Source organism: Macaca mulatta, chromosome 5 (genome assembly GCF_049350105.2).
Source record: "Macaca mulatta isolate MMU2019108-1 chromosome 5, T2T-MMU8v2.0, whole genome shotgun sequence".
In the NCBI taxonomy this organism is placed as follows: domain Eukaryota; kingdom Metazoa; phylum Chordata; class Mammalia; order Primates; family Cercopithecidae; genus Macaca; species Macaca mulatta.
This window is the reverse complement of record NC_133410.1, coordinates 62,901,250-62,926,435: the sequence shown is the minus strand read 5'-3', so window position 1 is coordinate 62,926,435 and position 25,186 is coordinate 62,901,250. Positions and strand designations below refer to the sequence as shown.

Genomic DNA, 25,186 nt, shown 5'->3' with positions numbered 1-25,186 from the left:
GTTGTGTAACTGTAGCCTTTACAGTAGAATTTGCTATAGAGTCTTATGAGGGATACATTTCTAATCACTACTTCTTTTACTTTAAACCATGGGAAAAGGACCTAACAAATGATGCCCTTTTAGAACAGTGAAGGCCTCCTGGCAGTGTTTTCTTTAACCCATGATATGGTTTAAGAGTAGTGAACCAGTGTTTTGTTTTTGACTGATTATGAGGCAATGTATGTACCATTAAAGTTTCTTACCTACATTGGGTCTTCATCTTTTATGTATCAAAGTATAAGGCTGACTGCAGACTCCTTCAAAAATAAAAGTACATCCCATTAGTGCACATAACAGACCCCTTTTCCTCTTCTATTGTTCATAGATGCATAAGCAAGAAAAACATTCAAAGATAAGAGTTTCATGTTAGTAGAAGTTTTAATCTCTGAACTTGGGGAAAAACTGTTCACATCAAGGATGTCATCTTTTTCTTGGGAGAAATTTCCTTGGTTAGCTTTACCTCAAGGGTTCAAATGGGTGCACAGTTCCAAAAGTATGGAGGGAGCCCTCTCAGTTGTGAGATTATGAACCCAAAGTTCAGGGTCCCGAAGTTTTGTTGTAGTGTGGATGGGAAGGACAGTCTTTTTCTGATGTTCTCAGGAGATCCAAACCATAAAAAGCTTTCTTTACCTGGTAAAAATACACTATAGTATAATAATCTGCTGTTTTAACATCAGTCCTCTTGCATGGGAAAACTTTCATACAACCAGAAAACACGCATTGAAAATAACAATTGAATGAAATCCCTTTGTAAAATGTTTAAGTGGCCCACCAGGTGACCAAATGTATCTGAAGCTTTAATTATTTTCCCAGGAATGTGGGATCAAGCATTGATAAACTATCTTAAACAATTTCAGTATCAGTTGGTTTAAAATGAAAATTGGACAAAGTATCTTCTTGATATTTAATTTTTTTTGGTTTTACTTGGGTTAGTAGCTTTATACAAGGAAATTTGGTTATTTCTGTGGTTTATGATAACTTAATAACCAAACTTAGACTTTGGGATTTTAGAAATCCCATACAATTTTGGAACATATATTATTCACAAAAATATATTCTAAAGAAGATTGAACGTAATTTTGGCAATCCCATGTACCTAAACATGTCAGATAATCCTGTTTACCTTTTTTCGGGATGTTTTCGGGGGCCCTCTGATCCATCCACAAAGCCAGGCATTAGGGAAGACAATTTTGAAACTGAAGTTTGCTTTTGGAATTCCAGATTCCTGTAAATTATTTATTTTGCCAAAATGATGACTCAGAAATTTTAAAGAAGTAAAAACCTTTTATAACCTTTTACCAAAAAAACCCCCACATTCTACTATTCTTACACACATTGTATGTAAGACTGTTTCTTTTTTTGTTGTTGTTTTGAGATGGAGTCTCGCTCTGTTGCCCAGGCTGGAGTGCAGTGGCGCTATCTCGGCTCACTGCAACCTCTGCCTTCCGGGTTCAAGTGATTCTCCTCCCTCAGCCTCCCAAGTAGCCTGGACTACAGGTGCGCACCACCACACCAGGCTAATTTTTGTAGTTTTAGTGGGGACGGGGTTTCCACATGTTGGCCAGGCTGGTCTGGAACTCCTGACCTCAGGTGACCTGCCTGCCTCGGCCTCCCACAGTGTTGGGATTGCAGACGTGAGCCACTGCACCCAGCTATAAAACTGTTTCTAGTAGTCTTAATTTCATGTTATAATGGCAGCTCTTAGCAATTTTAATTTTAATGTAGAACCTAGTGAGTTATGTTCAGTAAGGTTTGATATATAGTCATAGCTAGGGGTATGGCCAACTCCACATGTCCCCAGGCTTACCTAGCTGGAAAACAGGCAAGTTAAACAATTTTCAAAAACCAATGAAGCAGCTTATGACCCTAAAGCATCTAACAAACCTAATATTTGAACATAATTTAGACCACATATTTACATTTTGAAGACATATTTTACCAATAATCTTTAAAACCATCCTTATTTCCCAAATATTACTCAAGTCACATGAACTAAATAAAAGACATTAAGCTTTTCACTTTTCTGACAAAATATTTGATTTAAGCTCCTCTTCCTCTTCCGCTTCCTCCTCCTCTCCTTCTCCTTCGACAGAGTCTCTCTCTCTGCTCACTGCACCTCTGCCTCCTGGGTTCATGCGATTTCCTGCCTCAGCCTCCTGAGTAGCTGGGATTACAGGCGTGCCCCATCACGCCTGGCTAATTTTTGTATTTTTAGTAGAGATGGGGTTTTACCATCTTGTCCAGGCTGGTCTCATATTCCTGACCTCAGATGATCCGCCTGCCTCAGCCTCCCAAAGAGCTGGGATTACAGGAATGAGCCACTGCACCCAGCTTATTATTATTAAAGCAATTAATTTAAAACTTTACAGAGGAGATAAACAGTGACTTTTACTTTATATTTAACTAGTTTGCACAGAGAAAGAAGCCAGAGATTGACTGGTAAGAAATTCTTACCCTTTTGCCGGCATGCCAGTTTTCTGAGTTCTCTGAGTGGTCCTAGCGATCCTGCTTGACTGTGTGCAGGCAAACACATTGCCATGAATTAAGAATACTCACAAATAGTTTACAAATTTGGGGGCAAGTTAGGCAGAGAAAGATAAATATGACTCAAATTCTATTTATAAGAATACTCAACACAGTTAAAGTATTAGGAAGCCTAAAATCCAAAAAGTTAGTTTAACGATAAAAAGCTGGTGTGCTCCATTAATTCCTACTGCCTGATAAAGGTAGTTTAGGAATTCCAGATAAATGGAACGAATGATGACTTGCTAGAAATGCATCAGAAACAAAATAACTGGCCAGGCGCGGTGGCTTACGCCTGTAATCCCAGCACTTTGGGAGGCCAAGACGGGTGGATCACAAGGTCGGGAGATTGAGACCATCCTGGCGAACACGGTGAAACTCCGTTTCTACTAAAAACAAAAAAAATACCTGGGTGTGGTGGCGGGTGCCGGTAGTCCCGAGGCTGAGGCAGGAGAATGGCTTGCAGTGAGCCGAAATTGCACCACTGCACTCCAGCCTGGGTGATAGAGCCAGACTCCGTCTCAAAAAAAAAAAAAAAAAAAAGAAAATAACTATTCACGGAACCAAATAAAAGCCTTCCACTAGGAACTAAAAAAATCGTGGTTTTTTTAAATATATGCATACACAAGCAAAACCAGAGGAGAATAAACAGCAAATGAATGAAAACTAGAAGCAAAAACAAATAAACAGGAAACCAACCCTAAATTTTCCTACAGTGTTACCTAGGACCCCAGAAAACTCACATAATGAATATTTTATTCCTGATACACAATTTAATATCCGTTAGTTTACCAATACTGTTTCACATTCTATGCAATGAAGAAATCCACGTTAGGCACATGACCAGTAAGTACTCCAGTGCCAGCACTATCCATGCAAAACAGTAAACAGTGTGAAGCAATGCAAGCATGTGTGTGAAATTTGGCTCCACAGTAAATCCAGCTTCAGGCTTAACTATATTAAAAAAAGAATTGGCAAACTGCTGATGCATCCTTTTTTTTTTTTCTGAGACGGAGTATTGCTCTGTCACCCAGACTGGAGTGCAGTGGTGCGATCTCGGCTCACTGCAACCTCTGCCTCCTGGGTTCAAGCAATTCTCCTGCCTCAACCTCCCAAGTAGCTGGGATTACAGGCACGTGCCACTGTGCCCGGCTAATTTTTGTATTTTTAGTAGAGACAGGGTTTCACCGTATTGGCCAGGTTGATCTCGAACTCCTGACCTCGTGAGTCACCCACCTTGGCCTCCAGAGTGCTGGGATTACAGGTGTGAGTCACTGTGCCTGGCCCGCATTTCTTTACAGTACTTCTTATTTTACTTTAATCAAGACTAAGAGCTTTAACTATGAAAATGTTAATTAGCCTAATGTCTTCAATTCTATATCAGATTTTTAAAAATATTTTATTATTTAAACTTTTCCCACATCTTTCTCCCCTACTTAATGACTCCTTACTATATTATTTCATAAATAACCTTTTAAATCTATAATTTGAACTAACTTTTAGATAACTTCTGAATTAGACAAAATTATTATTTCTTCCACTAATAATCCTTTCTGGCACATTTTGTATACAGAATTACGTGTTAACTAAAATTCTTATCCTTAGCAACCTAAACTTCAGTGAAACCCTAAAAAGCAAGAAATCCTGTACTATCAGATATGGGCATTTATAGATAAGAACAATTCCACAATTTTAGAAACGTATTTCCCCATATCACAACCATTTCTTAGTTGAAGATGACCCAGATATTAAATGAGCATCAAAAATAACTTTTAAGATTTTAATTTACACAAAAAGTTTACCTAAAACATTTATCCCATTCGCTGTACTTAATTTTCACTTTTAACAAGGGAGACACGAGACATCAACCAACACATATAAAATGAACATTGGTTCGTTCTGGAAAGTCAGGACAACTCGAGGTGGGGAGGGGGTTGGGGGCTTTCAGATCATAGGTAGGTGGGAGGCAAACGTCTGCATTCTTTTGAGTTTCTGATTAGTCCTTCCAAAGGAAGCTATCAGATGTGCATTTATCCCAGTGAGACTTTGAATAGAATGAGAGGCAAGCTCAAATTAACACTGACATTTAAAAATATCTAGCAAAGACAAATGTAAAATTCAGACAAAATGTATGCTGACAATTCTGAAGGCATTTCTATTTTTATTCCACCAACAATTTTAAAGCTAGTTTGTTTAGTAGAGTTTTACTTTTAAGTCACGTGAACTTGAAAATTGTTTAGACTTAATTTATGAACACTCTTATAAGCCAATTTTGGTAGACACAACATATAACAATAAGTGTACATATGAATAAATACATCTAGACATGTATACATACAAACGAAGATCCAGTTGCTTGGAAGCTTAGCCATGAGGTAGCAATACAAGCTTGCCAGTTCTACTTTGCTCCGATAGATAATCCAATGAAGGCTGTGAACCAAAATTTCTGGGAAAGCAGTCTCCGTGGCAGTTTGATTATTAAAGGCAAAACCTCCCCAGACTCCGAAGAGCACTGGGGCCAAACAGTACCAAAGGAGAACGTCACGTTAGTCAGGCCCCCTGCTTAGAATGCAGCACAAAAGTCTGGATACATGCAACACCATCCCCCTTTCCCATTAAACAGTAAGCTCCAGATTCCAAACAGTTTTGGGGCCAAGCAGCGTTACAACTGCAAGAGAATTCTAAGGAGGGCTCAGAACCTCTAGACCTCAGAACCTCTGCAAGAGTATCCTCTATGGGGAGGCTGAGGTCCACAGGATGCCCCAGAGCGTCCTCCTGTGGGGTCCGATCTTAGTGTGTCAGATGTCTCTGACCTTAGGTGGGCACCGGTGCCACATGCAGGTTTTCCCCTCCAGAGCCTAATGTGAACTTTCTAAGAATAACCATGAAGTGTAATGAGAAGAACTGGATGTCAGGTGGACCTTTTTGTCCTTAGCCAGTTAAGTTTGTTAAGGGAAGTAGTTAGCATAAGAAAAGAAGCTTTAAGTCGTCTGAAACATGTGAGTTTTCTCTGAGCTGTGCCAATGTAGGAATCAGGGACCACGTGAGGAAAAGATTAAAAAAAAAGACAAAACAGGTCCTTCCCCCTTTGGGGCACGGCAGTTATAAACAGCTGCTGAAAGACTGAAAAAGAAGGAAAGGAAAAATGAAAAAGACCCAGGTTCCTTAAGCGAACCGGAAGGTGGCAGTTAGGCTTCTCCGCATGGAAACCTCTTAGTTCCACTGGCCGTGGCCAGAAGCATGTAGTTGTCTCTGTGTTTAGGTGCTGCCCACCAAGGGTCCCAAGTCGGAAAGGAAAAGAGAGAGAGATTCCCCTGTATGGAGCAGAAAGGAAAAGGAGAAAGGAGAAAAATAAATCCCTTTGGGCTGACCTCTCCTCCTGGCTGGCTTGCCAAAATATGTCAGGGATGGAGGGTATCCAGGTTCTTGGCGTCTTGAACAGAGAATTGGGCAAAATGCACAAAGCAAGGAAGGCATGACGGGATTTATTGAAAATGAAAGTACACTCCACAGTGTGGGAGCGGGCCTGAGCATAGGGGCTCATGGGCCCCATTACAGAATTCATGGGCGTTTAAATATCCTCTAGAGGATTCCATTAGTTACTTGAGTATACCCTATGTAAATGGCGAGATGAAGTACAGTTACAAAGTCATTTACTTGGCCTATGTCCCATGGAGAGGATTTTCCTGTCATAGCTGAAGTGTGAGTCGGCTTTATGTTCCCTGCCTCCAGACCCTATCATAGTCTTAAGTGTCTGATAGCCAAGTAGCATTATTGTTACTATTTGTAATGGAAAGGTTGAATTTTCCTTTTTGGGACAGAGTCTTGTTCTGTTTCCCAGGCTGGAGGGCTGGAGTGCAGTGGCACAGCCTCAGTTCACTGCAGCCTTGACTTCCTGGCCTAAAGCCATCTTCCCACCTCAGCCCCTTGAGTAGCTGGGACTGCAGGCACGCACCACCACGCCTGGCCAATATTTTGTATTTTTGGTAGAGACGAAGTTTTGCCATGTTTCCCAGGCTGGTCTCCAACTCCTGGGCTTAAGCGATCTGCCTGCCTCAGACTCCCAAAGTGCTGGGATTATAGGCATGAGCTACCTTGCCTGGTCAAATTTTCTTTTATTGCTACCCTTGTATCTGTCTGCCTGTCTTTTTGTTGTTCCCAAATTGAAATTTGATGATAATAGTTTAGTAGTTATAGTATTATAGTATTGGGCATTAGGAGGAATATTTTTTATGTAAATCTTCTTTTGTAGAAATAGGTAACACTATAACTTAGTGGAAATGTAAACCTCTGTAAATAAAGAGTAATTCAATAGAAACAATAGGGGGAAAGGTATTTTAAGGCAACTTTGTGATGTTTGGGATCATGTTTCAAACAGATGAGCAACAGCATAACCCTCCTGCTGTTTAGGGAATCCATTTGTTTGCTAGAGCTCTGTAGTGTTAGATTCAACTACTGAAATAGCTCTTTGTTTAAAAACTCCCTGTGGTTATAGTTTTTGCTCACACATGCCTGATTCCATTGTCATTAACCCTTCTCCATACCTGCCAAATACTCAGTTGTCTTATTTTCAACTCTTAGGAATTGTACTTTTGAGTCAGTGGACAACAGACCAATTCAGAGCAATATTTTGAGGTCTGCTGCAGTGGCTTAGACTCTTCAGCCCTTTAATCCTCATCAGTGTGTTATGCCCAGACCCTCTATTCCCCAAAGAAGACCACCAGAGTCCAGAGTCAAAGCCAAGCGGCAAGGATCTTTACGACAAGTTCGAACTTGGTCCCTCCATTACACAGCATACAAGAGGGCCCCGAACAATGTGAGTGTTTGCTTTTTATAGCCCGAAAGTTACAGGGGAACAAAGGAATTCTTTTGGTTCCCGCGCTTTCAGTAAAACTTTGAACGGCTGCCTCCTTATAGGAGACTTTTCCAGGTGGTGTTTGTACTGGGCTCAGGAAGTTTGAGAGATATATGGCGATATGTGGTGGGATGGGAGGATGGGATGTGTTTGTACTGGGCTCAGGAAGTTTGAGAGATATATGGCGGTATGTGGTGGGATGGGAGGATGGGATGTGTTTGTATTGGGCTTGTTTGTTTTGAGCCCGGGGCTGAGGAATGTGCCCGGCTCCTCTCAAGTGTTTCATTTGGAAAATAGCAAGCCATCAAGAACCAACTTTTTTTAAAAAAATTATACAAGTTCTAGGGTACATGTGCACAATGTGCAGATTTGATACATAGGAATACATGTGCCATGTTGGTTTGCTGCACCCATAACTCATCATTTACATTAGGTATTTCTCCTAATGCTGTCCCTCTCCCAGCCCTCAACAGGCCCCAGTGTGTGATATTCCCAGCCCTGTGTCCAAGTGATCTCATTGTTCAGTTCCCAGCTATGAGTGAGAACATGCAGTGTTTGGTTTTCTGTCCTTGTGATAGTTTGCTGAGAATGATGGTTTCCAGCTTCATCCATGTCCCTGCAAAGGACACAAACTCATCCTTTTTTATGGCTGCATAGTATTCCATGGTGTATATGTGCCACATTTTTTTAATCCAGTCTATCATTGATGGACATTTGGGTTGAAGAACCAACATTTTTAAAAAATTATATTTCTAATTATAGTTAGAAACAAACTATACCAAAAACCTACAGTTTTAAACAGCTAGACATTTGGGAACCAAAATTTGCTTTAGTTGAGCTCTATTGATTTTATTTTATTTTTCTTTTTATTTTTTTGAGACGCAGTCTTGCTTTGTCACTCAGTCTGGAGTGCAATGGCTCAATCTGGGCTCACTGCAGCCTCCACCTCCTGGGTTCAAGTGATTCTCCTGCCTCAGCCTCCCAAGCAGCAGATATTTATAGGTGTGTGCCCGGCTAATTTTTGTATTTTTAGTAGAGACAGGGTTTCACCATGTTGACCAGGCTGGTCTCGAATGCCTGACCTTGGGTGGTCTGCCCTCATCAGGCTCCCACAGTGCTGGGATTACAGGCATGAGCCACCACGCCTGGTGAGCTCTATTGATTTTAGCTTTCTTTCAAGTGGGGATGTATTTGTAAGGGGATAACTATACTTGTTAGTGATGTCTTTGCCTTTTTTTAAATATCACTTAACATTAAGGAAGAAAAATACCACTGTCATTTTATGTAGCAGAAGAAAAACTGTTCTTGGCCCGCTGGTGGCAGAAGGTACTCTTAGGACTGAGGGGATCAGTGTCTCTACATAACCATAATCCTTGAGAAGTCTGCTGTAGATTCTCAAAGTGTGGATCTTTGGCACCACTTAGGAGTATGTTCGAAATGCAGGATTTCAGGTCCTAATCATTGGATTATAATGCATTTTAATAAGATCCCTAGGTGATTTGAAAGCACCTTCCAAAGTGGATGCCTGTGTATTAATTTAAATGGTTTGAAATAAGGTAAATAAGAAAAATCCGTGGATTCAATATAACACCAGTTCTGTCTTTGAGAGATTCCCAATAAAGGAGCCTCAGTGTCGATCCCCTTACTGTCCTTTCATACTTGCAATTATTTTCTTGTTTAAGGTCTTTTTTTCTCCTTCTGGATTCTAAGTTTTCTCCTCCTGGACTGAGGGTTTGTTCACCGTTTTATTTCCCAGCACATTAGGACATTGCTTAGCAAGTATGTTTTCAGTAATTTTCTTTTTTGTGTGTGTGACAGGGTCTTACTCTGTCACCCAAGCTGCAATGCAGTGGTACCATCTCACCTCACTGCAGTCTCAACCTCCTGGGCTCAAGTGATCCTTCCACCTCAGCTTCCTGAGTAGCCGGGATTTTAGGTGTGTGCCACCATGCCTGGATAATTTTTGTATTTTTTGTAGAGACGTTTTTGCCATGTTACCCAGGCTGGTCTTGAACTCCTGTGCTCAAGCAGTCCGTCCACCTTGGCCTCCCAAGTGCTGGGATTACAGCCTTTTTTTTTTTTTTCTTTTAAATTAACTGAAAATTGTCGTGGGAGAGAACAGTGGCCTATGAGTGAGGAAACCTGAGACTCACAATCTTTGGTCTGTCACTAGCTATGTGACCTTGGGCAGATGACTTAATTTCTTAGTTTCTATTTCCTCTGCCTACTGGAGGGTAACAAATGCTTCTTCCATTGGGTTAATGTGAGACTTGAATGACAGAATGTATATGAAAGCTTTTCATAAACCAGAAAAGCTTTTCATAAACCAGAGTCCTGTATAAACACTGTCATTATCTCCGCTCATGAAATTCCCAAGCCCAGCGTATAAACTGTGCATTCCAATTTTTTTTAGCTATCTTACAAATGTATGGCATTATTACATAATAAAATAAACATTTATTGAACACCTCCTGTGTATAAAAGCAAAGTGTTAGGCGTGGTAGGAGGAGAAAGGAAGGGGTTTAGAAATAAACAAGATGCGATCTCTGTCCTCAAGAATCTTAGCACTGGAAACCAGCGTGTTACATAGATGTACTCGTTAATGTTTGTTTTTAACTCTTAGCTCTAAGTCCTCTGGCTAATGATGATTAAAGACCCTTGCATTGCAAGATACTGCATGGAGTATGCAAACTTTTTTGGGTGTATGTGTGATATAATTGCAGTCTGTATTCATCTACAATTACGAATATAAAGAAAAAAAAATTGCCGTCAGCCGGGCGCGGTGGCTCATGCCTGTAATCCCAGCACTTTGGGAGACTGAGGTGGGCAGATCATCTGAGTTCAGGAGTTTGAGACCAGCCTGGCCAACATGATGAAACCCCCGTCTCTACTAAAAATACAACAATTAGCCAGGCGTGGTGGCACTCGCCTGTAATCCTAGCTACTCGGGAGACTGAGGCAGGAGAATTGCTTGAACCGAGGAGGCAGATGTTGCAGTGAGCCGAGATCATGCCACTGCATCCCAGCCTGGGCAACAGAGTGAGAATCTGTCTCAAAAAAAAAAAAAAAAAAAAATGCTGTCAATACCACAGTTATAAATATGTGTAGTACATTCACCTGTTCAAAACAGCAAGAATTTTGCCGAATTGTGCTTCCGGATTTTAATCAGAGGCTGTTTTTATTGTGTGGATGCGAGAGCCTGCCCTGCTTGTTCTTGGCATTGCTGCCACTGCTGTTCTACTTGAGCATCTTGGTTTTTAATACGAAAAGGAAGTGGCAGGAATCCTTCAGTGCACCCTCTTCCTACAGTTCACTTGGACATTTCAGGTAGATATTGGAATGGGCTGGAAGTGGTCTGCAAAACTCTAAGGCATTGAAGGCCTCCCTGAGATGTTTGCTTACCACTCCAGCCTCATCTGTGCCTTCTGTTCCAGTTTCCCTCCCCCACAGCGTTCAGCGATTTTATTTGCATTTCTCTCAACCTGCTTTGCTCCCACGTCTTTCTGCCTTTGTAAATGCTGTTCCTGTTATTCTGGCTGGACTGCTCTTCTCCCCACCCCCATTTCTTTAGCTCAGAAGCCAACATTTTCCCTGGCCTGAGCCCACTTCCCAATTTGTTAGATACCATTTCAGTGCCCTTTATAGTCCTTATAATAGCCCTTTCCAAAAAGACGTTGCATTACCCCTACTGTCATGTGTATGATCTCTTTGAAGATGGGGCATTTTCAAAAACTGTTTGTTTTAAATCTCTACCACCTAGCATAGTGCCTCTTAGTAACAGTTTTTTTCCTGACTAATCAATGACATTTTCAAGAATTTTTTTTTTTTTGAGATGGAGTCTTGCTACGTTGCCCAGGCTGGAGTGCAGTGGTGCTATCTCGGCTCACTGCAACCTCTGCCTCCTGGGTTCAAGCGATTCTTCTTCAGCCTCCTGAGTAGCTGGGATTACAGGCGTGTACCACGGTGCCTGGCTAATTTTTAGTAGAGATGGGGTTTCACCATGTTGTTCAGGCTGGTCTTGAACTCTTGACCTTGTGATCCACCTGCCTCAGCCTCCCAAAGTGCTGGGATTACAGGCATGAGCCACTGCACGTGGCCTGACATTTTCAAGAATTTCATCATGGGTGGTGGGGTATGAGTGATTCCCCTCAGTCTATCTTATGTTTTTCCCTTGTAAAGATTTTAGGGAAAGTATTAAAAGGTGACTACTGTGCACAGAAGAGTTTAGAATACCTATTTATTGGATTTTTAAAATTAAAAACAATTTTTTTTTAATAGACGTGAAGTCTCGCTATGTCACCTAGGCTTGTCTTGAACTCCTAGGTTCAAGTGATCCTCCCACCTTGGCCTCCCAAAATGCCGATACTACAGGCGTGAGCCACTGCACTCAGCCTTATTTATTGTGTCTTTGTCACATAGTTTTGTAGCGGCCTTCTTTACAGGATTGTCATATACCAGGCACAAGTTTCCTATTTTTCAATGTGCCCTGTAAATTGTGTTCCCTCTATCAGGGAATGAGAATGCTCATTTCCCTGCATTCCCACTGTCATTGCATCATTAAGAAAAAGAATTGCGAAAACTTCTTGGACTTTTAAAATTAATGCCAGATAAACAAGATAATAGTAAAGGTTCTTCCAAATAATTTCTGTCCCCTGCATTTCTTTTTTTCTTTTTCTTTCTTTTTTTTTTTTTTTTTTGAGACAGTCTTGCTCTGTCACCCAGGCTGGAGTGTAATGGCATGATCTTGGCTCACTGCAAGCTCCACCTCCCAGGTTCAAGTGATTCTCCTTGCCTCAGCCTCCCAAGTAGCTGGGATTACAAGTGTGCACCACCACGCCCGGCTAATTTTTGTGTTTTTAGTAGAGAAGGGATTTTCCCATGTTGGCCAGGCTGGTCTTGAACTCAGGACCTCAAGTGATCTGCCCACCTTGGCCTCCCAAGGGATTACAGGTGTGAGTCACCGCACCTGGCCAATTTTATTATTTTATTTTTGGAGATAAGGTCTTGCTCTGTGGCTGAGTCTACAGTGCAGTGGCTCAACAACTGCTCATTGTGGCCTCTACCTCCTGGGCTCAGGTGATTCTCTTACCTCAGCCTCCTGAGTAGCTGGGACCACAGGTACACGTCACCACCCCAAGCTAATTTTTAAAATTTTTTGTAGAGATGGGGTCTCCCCATGTTGCCCAGGGTGGTCTTGAAGTCCTGGGCTTAAGCAATTCACCTGCCTCAGCTTCCCAAAGTGTTGGAATTACAGGCGTGAGCCACCGTGCCTGGCTAGAATGAAGTTTTAAAATTTAAAATTTAAATTTTTAAAATGAAATTTTAACAATTCACTAGAAAAATAATGCTTTTTTCCCAAGATTAGCATATAGTATAGTCTATAAGGGTGGATTTCACAAAGTGAGATATTTAACTCAAAGTGTGTATCTTGTTTCTTAGTTTTTTTTTTTTTTTTTATATTTTACTACAGACAACAAACTGATAATTTAGTGTACATAAACATGTTTGGGAGGTAGATGGCATACATGGAGCTATAAAAGTGACTAGATTCTGGGGGTAGATTTAAAGTTACTTTTCACTTCTCTTAATTCATTTATTGCTTTTCTCATGGAGTCTGATAGAAAGCCATGCTAGGGTTTTTAGTTTCTGAGTTATTTCAGGATGAAGAGTTTTTTTCTTTTAGTAACTCTTTCCCTAAAGTATGAGTAAACAGTAGTGTCCAGTGGCTAGTGCATGTGAAGAATATGCTTTTATGGCATGCTTGTTGTTTTTGAGTATTTATAGGTTGAATTATTAAGAGTAATTTATATGTTATGACAACTCAGAACACTCTTTACCTTTTTTTGTTAGTAAAATCAGTAAATACTTTGCATGATTTTATGTGTGAAACCCTGGTAGCTTAATGAATTTGTTCTTTTTTTAAATGGCGGTCTGACAACTATGCTTGCATTTCACTTATTTCAAAAAGAGGAAGAGGAAGGATTTTTGCATTTAGTTTTATGCATTTTTTTCTTTTTTTCTCTCTGATGGTTTTCACTTATTTCTGTTATCCTCTCTTAGTTTAAATGGTCGGAGTTGAAACCCATTCTAGGTATTGGGAAGCATTGCAAAGTCTCAAAAATGTGAAATGTCACTTTTGCAGTTGACTGTATTAGCACTAAAGGGACTTCTTTAAACGTTTTTAATTGTACCTTTTTTTTTTTTTTTTTTTTTTTAACACAGCCCTTTCTCTGCCTTGTGTCCCAGGTTTGATTGCATCTGTATATTACTTTCACAGTGGGCATTTCCTGACATCATACTGATAACCACTAACTGCTCTTGTTAGACTTTGTTTAGAGAAATCATGGTTGTCCTGTGCTTGGGTACCATAAGCTCATGCTTAAAGCATTGGTGATCTGAAAGATCTCTTAGCCTCCCAGACAGAAAGAGGAGAATGAAATGAGCTTTAATGAAATAAATGTTTTGGCTCAGTTGTGTAGAAGAATTCAAGTGTTCCTATGATTTGCAGTTACATTCTGAAAGAATATGTCTAGAACTGTGTAGGCCCCTGTAAATCAGGCTCAAAAGAGGCAGGACTTAAGGTAGTGGTAGTTACAAAACTTTTATAATTTGGGCAATATCATCATACTTTTGTGTCTCTTTTTCTTATTCATAAAATAACAGGTTTTATTTGACAACATGCAGGCTTTCTTCCTAAAGATGTCAGAGAAGATTTATGATTGACTTGTGGAACTGGTCAGAATGAGATCAGACCTCTGAATAAATAGTTTACCTTTAGTGATTTTCTAGGGTTGGAAACATTTCTAGTCTGGCCTCTTTGTTTTTAGATGAAATATTTGCTTTGGGTTTTATGATTTTCTAAGGCCACACTTTGTCAACAATACATTCTGGTGAGACTAATTTTGATTACCAAGAATTCCAAGTGTCTTATTTTATTTGAATTTTATGACATTAAGAAAATTTTCCACTCTTTTAGAGACAGGATATCACTCTCAGACTGGAGTGCAGTGGGGCAATCGTAGTTCACTGCAGCCTCGAACTTGTGGACTCAAGCAATCCTCCCATCTCAGTCTCCTAAGTAGCTGGGACTACAGGCACGTGCACCATGCCTGGCTAAGTTTTGTTGTTGTTGAGATGTGGTCTCACTGTGTTGCCCAGGTTGGTCTCGAAGTCCTGGGCTCAAGCGATCCTCCCACTCCAGCCTTCCAAACTGCTGGGATTATAGGCGTGAGCCACCGCACCTAGCTGGTTTTCTGCTCTTTTTGTAGTTTATTGTTAAAAATGTACAATTTGTAGATATAACTCAGCCTGTATCTGTGGAGCAGGCCTCTAGCTACCAAGGATAACGAGATGGTACAGATCTATTTAACTGGTATTGATTATTGAATATCGATTGTATGCCAAGTGGCGCTCTATATTTCTATACATGTAATTTAATTTTCAGATAAGAGAAATCATATCATCCACCATGCAGATTGTATGATTTGCAATCAGAATGATTGCAATCAATCAATTAAATAGCTTACCTGGAATCACATAACTAGTACTAGACAGATCAGCATTTCCAGTCTAGGTGATCCAATGGCAAAAATCAAGGGTTTTTTTTCTTTCTTTTTTTTTAAACCACATGAAGTAGATAATGCCCGAGTTAAATAATAACAATAAATGGGTTTTATTGATCTTTGTGCCAGGCATCACACTAGTATTTTATTTTCTGATTTCTAATCCTTGAGAAAACTCTTGCAGCATGTTGGTCTCTCCATTTTGTAGATGAGGCAAATAAGGTTCTAGAGAGGCTGAGAAGTAAATCAAGTCTCTCACTAAATTGTGGAGTTGCAGTGTGATTCTAGGGCTATAGGACTCCAGTCATCAGTCTGTGTTTTTCCACTGCCCCATGCTGCTTGTTGCTTTTATAAGTAACAACCTGATACATGTTTTTGTCTTTTGTTTTCCTTAGCCCCATTGGTATATCACATTGGTTGAATGTGGCAGTATTTCTAATGTGGATGTTTTCGGAACAATTTTGATAATAGCGCTAAGGATGATAGCAGTAGCAGCTGCCAGCTACTAGCTAATTAGGATGCCATTAGAATGAGCAGTCTCCATTTGTATAGATGGTTTTGACTTACTTATTATCTATGGTATACTGTAAGAATGCTGCATCATATATCTATACTACTATATTAGCCTGTTCTCTCATACTGCTGTGAAGAGATACCTGAGACTGGGTAATTTATAAAGAAAAGAGATTTAATTGACTCACAGTTCCACAGGCTATACAGGAGGTATGGCTGGGGAGGCCTCAGGAAACTTAATAATCATGGCAGAAGGGGGAAGAGGAAGCAAGCAGGTCTTCACATGGTGACAGGAGAGAGAGAGAACAAAGGGGCAAGTGTTATACGGTTTTAAACCACCAGATCTCATGAGAACACAATCACTGTCACAAGAACAGCAAGCAGGAAGTCCATCCCTATGATCCAGTTACCTTCCACCAGGCCCCTGCTCCAACACTAAGACATGAGATTTGGGTAGGGACACAAAACCAAACCATATCAATTATATAGTATATTTAGGTTTTAAAGACAGAGCAGTTTACTAACATTTCTATATATAAACCATTTTTTTTACCATGTTTTGATTAAGCATTCAAACTAGTTTTAATTAGGCTTTCAAACTTAAAAAACTTTTTATTTTTGTCAGTGTTCTTCATGTATATAGTTTAATTTAGGGTCAAACAGTTCTATAGGGCTTGTAATAAAAATAACTCGTCTCACTCTGTCGCCTAGGCTGGAGTGCAGTGGCACGATCTTGGCTCACTGCAAGCTCCGCCTGCTAGGTTCCCACCATTCTTTGCCTCAGCCTCCTGATTAGCTGGGACTACAGGTGCCTGCCACCATGCCCAGCTAATTTTTTGTATTTTTAGTAGAGACAGGGTTTCACCATGTTAGCCAGGATGGTCTCGATCTCCTGACCTCATTATCCACCTGCCTCGGCCTCCCAAAGTGCTGGGATTACAGGCGTGAGCCACTGCGCCCGGCCATAACTCTTTTTCTGCTTCTGAGATATAACTACTTTGAAGTCTTTTACCTGATTGTTTTGATTTTTAATTTCACATCTCTAACATGTTTATATTGTTACTTGATTTCTATATTTTTAGTCATTAGTTATTGAATTTTTTTTTTTTTTTTTTGAGACAGTGTCTCGCTCCGTCACCCAGGCTGGAGTGCAGTGGCGTGATCTCGGCTCACTGCAACCTCCATCTCCTGGGTTCAAGCGATTCTCCTGCCTCAGCCTCCCAAGTAGCTGGGATTACAGGTGCCCGCTACCATGCCTGGCTAATTTTTGTATTTTTAGTAGAGATGGGATTTCACCATGTTGGCCAGGCTGGTCTCAAACTCCTGACCTCGTGATCCACCCATCTCAGCCTCCCAAAGTGCTGGGATTACAGGTGTGAGCCACCGCACCTGGCCAGTTATTGAATTCTCATTGTGGAGGAAAAAAGGTTTCACTGCTCTGTCACCACAAATGGCTGGGTGCATTGGCTCACGCCTGTAATCCCAACACTTTCAGAGGCTGAGGCAGGTAGATCACTTGAGGCCAGGAGTTCAAGACCAGCCTGGCCAACATGGCAAAGATCTTGTGTCTACAAAGAAGAAAAAATTATTTTGCAAATACCACATACATACTTTTCATTCTGCCAACTTATTTTATTTATTTATTTATTTGTATTTTTTTTAAGGTGAAGTCTCGCTCTGTTGCCCAGGCTGGAGTGCTGTGGCACGATCTTGGCTCACTGCAACCTCTGCGTCCTGGGTTCAAGTGATTCTCCTGCCTCAGCCTACCGAGTAGCTGGGATCACAGGCATGTACCACATACGCCCGGCTAATTTTTGTGTTTTTAGTAGAGATGGGGTTTCACCATGTTGGCCAGGTTGGTCTCGAACTCCTGGCCTCAAGTGATTCGCCTGCCTCAGCCTCCCAAAGTGCTGGAATTACATGCATGAGCCACCGCACCCGGCCCCATTCTGCCAACTTTTCAATATATATTATGTAAACACTGTGGACAGTTGAGCCAAGTACTGGAATATAATTTTTCTTTTTTTTTCTTTTGAGACCGAGTCTTGCTGTGTCACCCAGGCTGGAGTGCAGTGGTGCAATCTTGGTTCACTGCAACCTCCACCTTCCAGATTCAAGTGATTCTTCTGCCTCAGCCTCCCGAGTAGCTGGGATTACAGGTGCCTGCCACCATGCTTGGCTAATTTTAGTGTATTTTTAATAGAGACAGGGTTTCACCATGTTGGCCAGACTTGTCTCAAACTCCTGACCTCAAGTGATTTGCCTGTCTTAGCATGCCAAAGTGCTGGGATTACAGGTGTGAGCCACCCCACCTGGCCTGGAATATAATTTTATTTTTCCTCTTCTGCATAGCTTTATGCTGTCTCCGTAATTGTTTTGTTTAATTTCATATGTATTCATTAAGTCTTTTATCCTCAAATACGCCCCCAGTTAACCGTCAAACATATTTAAATTCTTTTTTTATAATTAAAAAATTATTTTTAATTTTTAAGATTATTATTATTGTATGTGTCTTTTTAGAGACTGGGTCTCTGTTGCCCAGGCTAGAGTATGGCAGATCATAGCTCACTGCAGCCTCCAACTCCTGGGCTCAAGTGATCCTCCTGCCTAGCTGGGAGTACAGGTGTAGTGCATGCCAGTATGCCCGACTAATGTTTTGAAATTTTTTGTAGAGATGAGTGCTTGCTATGTTGCCCAGGTGTAAGGAATTTAAAATTGTATTTCTCTTGTTCAGCCTTCAGAAGCAATGCTAGGCCTCTGACCAACAAATGACCCCATGTGGGCTACATGGAGATTAAACACCCACCAGTCCTGAAAAACTTCAAAAAAGAAAGGGAGTGTACTGTGGACCTTCTCAAACCTAGGGAATCTGGCCAATTCTCTAGGTTTCAGACCCTCCGAAAACACACAAAGTAAAAAATTAAGCATTATGAATTAAACCTTTAGAGCTGCATATTTGCACGTAGCTGATAATTTCAGCTAGCGGCTTGGCAATATAAGCTGGGACACTCCAATTGCACCCTGAAGTCTCGCCTGTAGAGTAAACACACATTGACCGGACTCATTTCAATTGGAACTCCAGATGGCTGTTGTAGGACTTCCCAGCACTGCTTAATCTGAATGTATTTTCCCCAACTTGGTGAGTGTGTGTGTTTGTGTGTGTGTGTGTGTATTTTCCTTTTCTCTCACTTTAGTCTTTGCTAGGTTAACCATTATACTTTTTTTTTTTTTTAATTTGAGACAGGGTCTTACTCTGTCGCCTAGGCTGCAGTGCAGTGGCACATTGACTGCTCACTGCAACTTCTGCCTCCTGAGCGTAGGCGATTCTCCCATCTCAGCCTCTGGAGTAGCTGGGACTATAGATGTGCACCACCATGCCTGGCTAATTTTTGTATTTTTAGTACTGACAGGATTTCGCCATGTTGTCGAGGCTGGTCTTGAATTTCTGAGCTCAAGCAATCCGCCCGCCTCAGCCTCCCAAAGTGCTGGGATTGCTGGAATTACAGGCGTGAGTCACCAATATACTCTTTTGCTATGCTAATCAAACTTTTCTTTGAACTGCATTTAAGTGTAATATTGTGGTTTCTTTTGCTTTCAAATCCTCAAACCCAAACAGGAAGTAAAACTTTCAGCAAAACACTAGGCTGGTCTTGATCTCCTGGCCTCAAGCTGTCCTTCCTTGGTCTCTGAAAGCACTGGCATCACAGGCATGAGGCACCGTGCCTGGCTCATTTGATCTTTTTGAACAAGCCTATGTTGGAGCTTTTTGACCTGCTCCAGTCTGTATTGTTGGTATTATATAGTCCTGTACCATAGCTGTCATATTTGGAATCTCTTTTAGCCTTCATCCAAGGGATTCCCCTTACATAGTTCTTGGGTTGGATTTCCTGTTTCTTTGATCTCATGTCTTGGTTTACTTTTTTATTTTGGTGAGGCAGATCTTCTAAAACTGTAGAAACAATAAGGAATGTAAATATTTTAAGACCTTAACATACCTTCATACTTGATTGGCATTATGTCAGAGGAGTATAGAGTTCTAGGGTAGAAATAATTTTCCTACAGAATTTAGTTTTAATTTGTCTGGGATCAAAGTTCCATTTGCTGTTCAGAAGTCTAAATGGGTTTCTTTTTTTTTTTTTTTTTAAGTTTAAAAAAAAATTCTTTTTGAGATGGAGTCTTGCTCTGTCACCCAGGCTGGAGGGTAGTGGTGCGATCTCAGCTCACTGCAACCTCCGCCTCCCAGGTTCAAGCTATTCTCCTGCCTCAGCCTCACAAGTCACTGGGGATTACAGGCTCCCACCACCACACCTCACTAATTTTTGTATTTTTAGTAGAGACAGGGTTTTACCATATTGGCCAGGCTGATCTCAAACTCCTGTCTTCTGGTGATCCTCCTGCCTCAGCTTCCCAAAGTGCTGGGATTACAGGCGTGAGCCACCTTGCCCAGCCTCTAATACTTTTTTATTGATTTTTTTATTTCCGATCTTTTGTATGGGACTTCCTTTTTTTTTTTTTTCTGGATTATTTTAAGGTCTTACCTTTGTAACTTTTTCTAAATTCATAATGGCATCCTCTGATGTGGGTCTAGTTTCATGCACTGTTGTGGGTTCTCTTTTAGTCTGAAAGAGCATTTTCAGTTCTAGGAAAATGTCCTGATTTATTGATAAAACACTTTCTCTTTCCGAATTTTCTGTATCTTGGATATTAGGCTTCTTGACTGGTCCTTAATTTTTTTTTTCTCCTTTCCCATCTCTTTTTTTTTGAGATGGAGTCTCACTTTGTCACCCAAGGTGGAGTGCAGTGGTGTAATCTCGGCTCACTGCAATCTCTGCCTCCCAAGTTCAAGTGATTCTCATGTCTCAGTCTCCCAAGTAACTGGGACTACAGGCACGAGCCACCACACCCGGCTAATTTTTTGTATTTGGTAAGGGGAAATTTTTAGTAAGGGGTCTCCCCATATTGACCAGGCTGGTCTTGAACTCCTAACCTCAGGCTGTCTGCCTGGCTTGGCCTCCCAAAGTGCTGAGATTACAGGCGTGAGCCACCGTGCCCGTCTCATGTTAGAAGCTTCCTTCCAGTGCCTGGTAACTCTTTTGCTTTCTGCTTTTATTTATAAGTAGGGCAATTAAAAAGCTAATTGGATTTCTGTGTGCATGAGTGTGGCGGGTTTATCAACTATGGGCTTTGCTGAAGGATGATATAGCTAGGTTATTTCCTTGAAGAACTCCTGGTATGATTATCTTTTCAGGTCTTATACATGGTATGGTACGATTTGCCCCCCCCCCCCCCCCCCCCCCCGCAAAAAAAAAAAGCTTTTCTGGTCTTTGTTTGGAGGCTGTTATCCCTGATTGCAAGGTTTCTGGTTAGCGGAATAGGCTAGGGGTCTCAATATTGATTATTCAAATTCACTTTATCTCCTTGTGTTAAGTATGGTAAACTTGCCTACAACTCTACTGGGGTCCCTCAAGTCAGAGACTTTCTGTTTTGCCCTCTCCATAGAATAAACCTTCAGCTTTCAGTTTTTCCTTGGGGCTGGGGTGGTACAGAAGCCCACTGTGTAGATTGTTTAGGGGATCTGGAGGTTACAACTGCTTTTTAAATAGAGTGGTAAAAATCCTGTTCTATTTTTACTTGCATTTCCAGAGTATTCTACATCTAGAATTTTACATCCTGAATTTTTTGTAGGATCTATGATGTAAATTGGATTGGTTTTAATTTTAGGATTGGGTGTTTTCTTTTTTTTTTTTTTTTGAGATGGAGTTTTGCTCTTGTTGCCCAGGCTGGAGTGCAGTGGCACGGTCTTGGCTCACCACAGCCTCCACCTCCCAGGTGCAAGCAATCCTCCTGCTTCAGCCTCCCAAGTAGCTGGGATTACAGGCGCCTGCCAGCACGCCTGGCTAAATTTCGTATTTTTAGTAGAGATGGGGTTTCACCATGTTGGCCAGGGTAGTCTGGAACTCCTCCTCAGGTGATCTGCCTACCTTGGCCTGTGATTACAGGTGTGAGATTACAGGTGTGAACCACCGTGCCCAGCCTAGGATTGGGTTTTCTTAGGGACATTAAATCAGTTATTCATCTACTTTATAATTTCCAAAATTTTGTTGTCTTCTCTTTCATTCTTTTTATTTGTATGAGATTATGATTTTAAAAAACTTCACTTTATTATGACTTTGAGTAGGAAGTGGAGGCTAGTGTATGTTTTCAGCCCAACATCTTCAATAGTTTTCTTCTAAGTACTGATCCATTTTATTGTTATGTTCTGTTAAGCATTCGCAATTGTGTTGTGTCTAAGTGAAAGGAAATTGTGTTATTGTGTTGAATCACTGCAGTGTATTAGTAGATATTCTTAAATTCCTTTTTTCAACGAATTTGATATTTCCTTTTTCCAACTTTGACTGTTCAGCACCTCTCATTTTTGCAAGAAAACAGATTAATCCAAATTTGAACCACAAGGGGCCAGGCATGGTGGCTTATGCCTATTATCCCAGCACTTTGGGAGGCCGAGGTGGGTGGATCACTTGAGATCAGGAGTTCGAGACCAGCCTGACCAACATGGCAAAACCCCATCTCTACTAAAAATACAAAATTATCCATGCATGGTGGCGCGCACCTGTAATCCCAGCTGAGGCAGGATGATTGGGAGGATCTCTTGAACCTGGTAAAATGGGAAAGGTTCCCTTGTCCCCCTTGAAGGGTGCGCAGTGGGGGTGTGACTCGCTTCTTTGGTGCCCTGCTGCTCAAACCTCTACGTGGAGCATGCATTGCTGAAGCTCCAGTAGGTGTGTGTTAAGGGTACTCTTTTAGTTTAGCCATCAGCTCATTGAGACCCCCTGCCTAACAAGGACAGAGGGTTTTCTTTATCCCGGAGTTCTTGCCTTGGTGTACAGAAGAATTGGATCACAGGTGGGCTTGGAGAATGAGGGGAAGGTTTTATTGAGTGGAAGTAGCTCTCAGAAGATGGAGGAGCCAGGGGGAGATGGTTTTCCCCTGGAGTCCGGCCACTCTGTGGCCCAGTCTCTCTTCCGACTGCCCTGGCCAGACTCGGCATCTTTCCGCTGGTTTATGACCTGCCCAGTGCCGGCGTCTGTTGGTTTGCTCTTCTGCCGGCGTGGTCCACTCAGTGGCCCATTGACACCCAGCCGCTTGTGTCTTCTTCCGCTGATGTGTTCCTTTCCACGTCTAGCCACTTGTGTCTCTGCCTGTTAGGGTCTCGGGGGGTTTTTATAGGCACAGGATGGGGCCATGGTGGGCCAAGGTGGTCTTGAGAAATGCAGCATTTGGGCATGAAGGCAGGAGTGTCTGCCGTCACCTAGGTCCATGGGCACAGGCCCAGGGATGGAGCCCTCTCCAGGGACCCACCTTCCTCTATCTAGCTAGCACTTTTCTGCCTCCTTTCCTTACCACTGGGAGGTGGAGGCTGCAATGAGCTGAGATCATGCCACTGCAGTCTAGCCTGGGTGAGGACAGAGTGAGATCCCATGTCAGAAAACAAAACAAACCACCAGATTTGAACTGCAAGGAATATCTGTTAGGTGTTTTGCTAGCTTCCCACAGTGCTTAACATGGTGATGTCTTGCCAGTATTAGGTATCCTAGACGATTAAAGATGAATCTCTGTCCGTGTATCAACATTGTTATCAGTGAAATGTCTCTAAAATCTGATTCTAAATGGGTGAACAAGTTTCCTTTCGTTTTTGTTTTCAGGTTAATAATAAAAATAATATTAGGGCATTACATATTAATTGGTCTTTTAATGTATCTCAGCTTTGAATTTAGGATTTGATTAACCAACTTTAACTATAGTATTTTGTCTTACTATAACTGCAGAAGTAGACATCTCTTGCCACATGTACATTGTCTGATTTTCTCTTTATTTGTATCTGGCTATCATATCTCTCTTGACTACTTTGACTATTTATTTTATTTTATTTTTTTTCTTTTCTATGCCATACAGACTCAGCAGTAGTGGCTGTTTCTTAACAGTTTAATTTGAATTTCCAGATGCCCTTTTAGACATAAAATGTGTTCTCAGGACTATACTTTAATTTCTACTCACCTCTTTGTCACTTTTATCTGCTGCAACTTAAAAAATTTCTTTTTTATTTTCTTTGAGATGGAGTCTCATTCTGTTGCCTAGGGTGGAGTGCAGTGGCATGATCTTGGCTTACTGCAAGCTCTGCCTCCCAGGTTCACGCCATTCTCCGCCTCAGCCTCCCGAGTAGCTGGGACTACAGGCGCCTGCCACCTCGCCTGGCTAGTTTTTTTGTATTTTTTAGTAGAGATGGGGTTTCACCGTGTTAGCCAGGTTGGTCTCCATCTCCTGACCTTGTGATCCGCCCGTCTCGGCCTCCCAGAGTGCTGGGATTACAGGCGTGAGCCACCGCGCCTGGCCTAATAATTGTGTTTTTTGTCTCTAGAGAGAAGGTTCATATTGTCAGATTGTGAAAGACTCAAAATAAAGAACTGGAGGCAAAGAAGTCAGCAAAGACAAAATTATTAGATAAATGTTTAAGAGCATTGTGGCGGTATTTCCATTTTATGTAGCTCAGAAATATCTCAGTAGGTTCGGGGAGTTCATTGCTAAGTTATTTTTATTACCGAGATATGATTTACAAAACATGAAGTGCTCAGATCTTAAGCGTATAGTTAAACAAGCGTATGCTCTTTGTAAACCACACTACTTTTAAACTTGAAACATTTCCGTCACCCTAGAAAGTACTTTACCTTTTAAAAATAAAACCATAGGGTCATTTCTGATGGTTTTTTTGACATAATATTATATAAGCATACACTCCCATTTCACATAGTTCTAGAGATTCCATTAGCTAAATGGGGTGGTTCAGATTTTATGGAAGAGGAACTAGTAGTTTGCTAGTTCCTGCTTTTTGCACTTGGTGCTAGTTTTGCCCATTAAACAGCACAGCTGTTTCAACTCTGATGATCTTTGAGGTGATCAAAGAATTGGGATGACATCCAGTATCTCAGCACCTGAATCCTTAGAGAGATTAGCTCACATCATTTCTTACAGTTAACCATGTTTTCCTCTTACCCCACAATGATGAATAATCATCTGACATAAAATAGTGAAAGAGCTTTGATAAACTTTTCTAAAGATAGTAGTTGAAGGTAGAGTAACTTAAAAAAAAAATCAACAATTATTGATCTGCATTAGAAAGTAGCTTCTGAAAAAATACTCAAATGAATAAGACATGTGGGACCTGCTTCTAAATTGTACACGGTAATAGAAGAGACAGGAGTTAACACACACTTGTCATAGTTTGGTAAATATGGTAATAGAAGACTGTACATGTACCTAAATGGGTTTATATATTGATAATTGAGAGAATCAGTTATATCAAGCTATAACTTCTGATTTTCCCTCTGTGAGTAGCATTAATAAGCCTTCAAGTGGATAGAGATCTAGAGTTTTGGAAAATCTTTTTCAATCAAAATTTAAAAAATCAAAACATTTCCCTTTTTGAGAAAATGAAAAAATATATAAATACAAAATTTGGTGTCAAAATGAATATTTAGAATGAAAAAATCACATCATAATTTTAATAACACAAGGTTAACATCACAAAATATAGAAAAATAACATTTTTATGTCAACTGCTAGATATCTCTAATACTTTTTTTTTTTTGAGATGGAGTTTTGCTCTGTCACCTAGGCGCGATCTTGGCGCATTTCAACC

The 25,186-nt window shown here is 41.0% G+C and overlaps 1 protein-coding gene and 1 long non-coding RNA gene across 4 annotated transcripts in view; one reads left to right on the top strand and one right to left on the bottom strand.

Moving 5' to 3' along the window:
- MOB1B (MOB kinase activator 1B) overlaps positions 1 to 25,186 on the top strand; it is an 82,406-nt gene that overhangs the window by 14,819 nt on the left and 42,401 nt on the right. The window lies entirely within an intron of this gene.
- LOC144341166 (uncharacterized) lies at positions 194 to 8,196 on the bottom strand. Its single transcript, XR_013417943.1, has 3 exons — positions 4,901 to 8,196; positions 1,163 to 1,264; positions 194 to 669 (listed from the first exon to the last, which is right to left on the bottom strand). It is a non-coding gene; the product is annotated as an uncharacterized LOC144341166 (long non-coding RNA).